At 38.1% G+C, this 4,922-nt stretch overlaps 1 long non-coding RNA gene across 1 annotated transcript in view; it reads right to left on the minus strand.

The window, feature by feature from the left end:
• LOC108446983 overlaps positions 1-3,596 on the minus strand; it is a 16,537-nt gene extending 12,941 nt beyond the window's left edge. The window contains exon 1 of the long non-coding RNA XR_001862328.1: positions 3,372-3,596. This is a non-coding gene — a long non-coding RNA (uncharacterized LOC108446983). The remainder of the gene's footprint in view (positions 1-3,371) is intronic.
• Between the last annotated feature and the right edge of the window lie 1,326 nt (positions 3,597-4,922).

Consider the following 4,922-nt stretch of genomic DNA (forward strand, 5'->3'; position numbering starts at 1 on the left):
AATGGACTGAACAATATTTGGAAGTGGGCAGCTGTCTTGTTGTGGTAATGTTTTCATAGCACGAGCAAGAAGAGACTTCTCTTTCTAAATGGACTGAACAAGGTTATTATGGAAGTGGTAAACAGACTGAACATCTTAAGGGTTGTCTTTTTACATTGTCCGTGGGAGAAGGGAGGAAGGGGAGAGGAGGAGGAGAGTTCTGAAGGTATGGTATATTTTTTTTTTTTCCTTCTTTTAGGTCTGTTAATAAACTTCTTTATATTCTTTCATGTTTGGTGCCTGCTTTGCATTTCTCCTAATTCTTATCTCACAGAAGATAAACAGTAATGAGTATTTTGGACCAAACCACTACACTAAATTGGTGTTTCTGCCTGGTTACAAACCGAACCCACTACACCTGGCAACAAGTATGAGTGGGAGAAAGGTAAAACAACAGTCAAAAATGCTGGAAAAAAGGGTTCTAATCCACTTCAGTATTTCTAAAGTATCTGAGATGACGGCCTGTACCGTCCATAGGTGCACAGGAAGTTCATAGCCACGGTTTTATATGCACAAAACCATGACCTGTGAAACCACCTTCTTACTCACTGTGTTCATCCCCGCTGAAATTAACTGGATTTTGTACATAATGGCTTGTGATAAAGGGAAAAAAAACAAGAACCCCGTGAAGTTCACCTGAAATCCTCTAGGTCCAAATTAAAAATCCAATGAAATTAATAATTCCTTTCAAAGATATGAGTGTTCTTAAACTCAACATGCATACAATACAGAGTCAGAAGCCTACTAGCATCATGTCAAGTCCATGGTAAGCCTTTAGGAAAAAGTAGTTCAGAGAGCATTCTGACTAGCTTGTCTTGATTTCTGTATACATGGCTGAATGAGAAGTTATACATAAAAAACAGAAATAAATTATAAATAATACATGTTTTTTGCACAGTGAAAATCTGAAGAGATTTAGACTGGTAAATAAATAGTACATCCATAGTTCTTGTGTGGATACAGAAAATGTACTATGATTTTCTAAAGAATCAAAAGTAAGGGAGAAGATCTTTCAGATGAAAATACCTGGATGTACACAGAAGATATTTATAAACTTTTGTTTATTTTTAAACAGTTTTGACATATGACATTTGGGTTTTTCTTCCTTTTCTCTTTCAAACATTTAATAACTTCACTGTTTGTTTCATTGGCCTATACATTATTTTAGAGAGTGAGATATTCTGATGGTGATACTTGGAATTTTGCTTCATGAAAAAGGTCAGCTCCAAGATGCTCATTTGTTAAAGGAATCAAAATGCCAGTGATAAAATTTTGCAAGATGTGATGTATCCATGTACCAAAGGTCATCCCTCCAGAGAGTACAAATTGGTCCAGCTCTACTGAAATAGATAAATTTATATCAATGTTTATCATTTGCCTTACAGAAACTTAGTTGTCATGTCAGGTGGTAAAAAATAAAGTGGAAAGACAGTAGCTTTACTGATAACAGAATACTAGAAGGGACTTATATACAAGAGGACATCATAATCTTACCACAGTCTGTAGACATTTGCCCTAGACACCAGCCAGGAGCAATAGATCCCCCACAGCTGGAGTTCTAACAGCACTTCTCTCACATTTTATAAGAAGTACATTTTTCCTCACATAAAACACCTACCTTTCAGATTTGTATTCAGTGGTGGAAAAAAGTCATTTGCTCCTATTGCAAGGTTGTATTGTTTAGGTTTTTTTCCTTGTGATCACACTTCAATATTTGTGGTTCAAAGAAAAACTGAAAATTAACTGTCAACATCTGGAAATAAACGTGGTATGGACCGATGCCTGTCTTCCATTTGCATGACAAGATATTCCTTCACTTGGCTCAGAATGAAGAAAGTTAAGCCCCTGATCTTCAAAGAGAAGCCTCACCAACCTGCTCCAAACCTTTCAGATGATGATCTACCAGCTGTGACTATCCAAGAGCAGATAAAACAAATTTTCTGCAGTACACCAGAACTGGACAAACTAAGAAGTCTTATGGAATACTGCTAAATGAATACTGGCGGGGGGGGGGGGAGGAGAATCTGTACTGGTTTATTTTCAATGGATCTAACTCAGCTGGGGATATATGAATACAGTTAGTGGCTTCTTATATGAGAGAACAGTCACATCAAGAAAGCAAAGACAATATTTCAACCAAGAAACAGTGATTTCAGACAGAAACTGCAAGTACTCAAGATGAGAAATTGTATCAGATCCCTTGTGGGATAAGAGATTTCTTCTTAACCCTGCAGAATTGCACTGAGTCAACGAGTCTTACACTGTCAGGAAGCCTACTCTTCAAGCATCTTCTTCACTGAGCATTCTCCCTCCAGAGAGCTGCTCTAAGATTGTTGAATTTTTTCTAAAAATGGATATTCAAGAAAGGTGCTTTTCTGGGGCATATTCTGTACTCCTACAAATGATCAGAACCATTCTAATGAATGCCTTTTGCCACTGAGAAGAAAAAAAAAAAAAAAGGAGAAATTAAAATAAATAAATAATAACCATTTTCTCATCAGTCACATTATTCTCCATAAAGCTAAGAATTCCAAAGTCCCATACACTTGAAAAGTTCTATTCATAAGTAATAAAATCAGGTTTAAAAAGTGTAGAGCACCTAGGATACTCCTTTAACTATTTACACAAATCATTTACCACTGCATTCATTAAACATAGACAGTAAAATCAGACCAATTAGTTTCACAGTGTTCTGCAACCTTACAATTTTAATAGGAATGAAACCAATCAGGTGAATAGAAATGCAGTACAGTTAAATAGAAATTATCCTTAAAAAGAGAGAAGCAGATCTCCCCACTTCTAACTAACCTCAAAGCATGCTGTGCCGGAAGTACAACCCCGTCACATTCTATATTTTTCCAAGACCAGGTATTAAGATTAACCCTTTCATGCTTCCATTATAGCTGGAAGTAGTTAACAAAACAGTCTCAGCAGACAAGACAGCAGGTGGAATCTGTATAATTCTAGAATCATTTGCATGTTTCTTTCCATGTCTACTGCCTAAAATCATCACACTCTGCTATGGATTTCCACTAATATGGAACAATGTTTGTGTTAAACCCTTAATAGCATTTATTTTACAAAAAGCATATGCCTTTCTGCCTCTGGGAAACATGAAACACCAGTTTCTGCCCTCTCTTTCATCATTTTTCAGTCAGTAACCACTTCAGTGTCTTCAGCAGTATTTCACCCTTGCAAAATGGACTGAAGGCAGAGTGACATTTCTAGAATACAAAATGGAGAGTTTTAAATTTATTTCCCCCTGACATTAAGTGTACATTTTGAACAGTGAGTCCTGATAATTATTCCTTTTTATCCTTATATCAACTTACCTTTTATCCACATATTCAACTTATGTAAATATATCCCTTTCCCTTCAATGTAGGTGGCTGTGAGGAAAAAAAATTTTTAAAAGCATGCAGCAGCATTCTGTGCTGCTTAGGAAATGACCAGTGCTTTGCTAACAAAGGGCTGCAGTCAGCCTACTCTGCTGGCTGGGATGGTTTGCCAGGATGAGCTGTGACTTGGGCCGGGTCTATCTGGTACGGCAGACAAAGGCATGCAGTATTCCAAAGCTGTGCTTCTGTGGAGCACTGCAACACTGTGCTGATGGAAATGCTGGTCCAGGCCCTCTGAAGCACAGTGCAGTGTCAGGTCAGGGCTGTACCTTATCTTCCAAGCCCTGCCTTTTTCCAAGGTTAATCAGCTTCTTAGTAGCACTTTTTTCTTTTAAGCTGACTGCAGGTGCATCTATGATCCATGCACTTGTATGGCATGAGGACACTCTGATAGTTCCAAGTATAGTCTCTCACGTAATGGGAAGATTAAGCATAAACACCTCTGAAATGGGGTGAATTGCCTACGAGTCATGAACACCGCCTACATAATCCTGATCTAATATGACAGATCAGGAAGTTAATTAAAAATTATAAAAGCTCAACTGTTTAGCATGGTGTTTGTTGCAAGCAAGCCTTCTTTCCACTCCCTCCACCTTCAGTACTTACTCAGCAATTTGACAACTATGCATTTACACAGCATCCATAATGCAGCACAAGCTGAAATTTTTCAAGCACACCCAGAACAGCAGACTGGTGTGGCAAGGGTAATGCATTAAAGATTTTATAGCAGAAGCACTATATTACACATTTGTAACAGCTTGCCAGTAATGCTTATTCTGTTCTTTACGCACACTGCATGCATCGTTATCTTGACATACAGTCACTAGTAGGCAAGAAGAAAGGATACTGTCAGTTGTCACATGCTATTTTTTGCTGGGACTTTCTGAATTGTTGCAGAAATAAAGTTTTATTATACACCAGCATATATTCCAGATACAGCCTTAAATAATCCAATGAAAAGTACAATTCTTCAGGATTTACCTTTGCATATTAGACCCCAGCAACAGAGTAAGGGTTAAAATTTTGGGGCAATAAATCTAGTCACCAGCTGCAATACTGTTTGAGAGAAATCCATTGCTGCTGTTGTCATAAGGCTGGATAGGCTTCTTAGGCAAATCACAGAAGAGTTAGACTGCCCTGGAGCCAGGACAGAGAGCAGGCAAACATATATTTCACAATTGCTGTAGGTAGCTGTGGTAGCCCACTGCTGGATTATCAAAGAAGCATTTGTTGTTTCTGCAATTAGAGAACTGTGGAGATATTTAGCACCTTGGGGGGTTGGGGAGGGGAGAGGAGGGGGGAGGGGCTGAGATAATACTAATGGGTATACTTAGAGTAGAAAGGTATGATAAGAAAACTAAAATATTCAAAGCACCAGTTTCCTATGCAGAGAAAGTCAGTGTGCAGTTTGACAATCCACTGGTAGTTCATGCCATCCTTCTTATGCCATCATCCTTGTCTTGCAATAGGATACTCTGTCATATT

Source organism: Corvus brachyrhynchos, unplaced genomic scaffold, assembly GCF_000691975.1.
Source record: "Corvus brachyrhynchos isolate BGI_N302 unplaced genomic scaffold, ASM69197v1 scaffold22, whole genome shotgun sequence".
NCBI classification, from domain to species: domain Eukaryota; kingdom Metazoa; phylum Chordata; class Aves; order Passeriformes; family Corvidae; genus Corvus; species Corvus brachyrhynchos.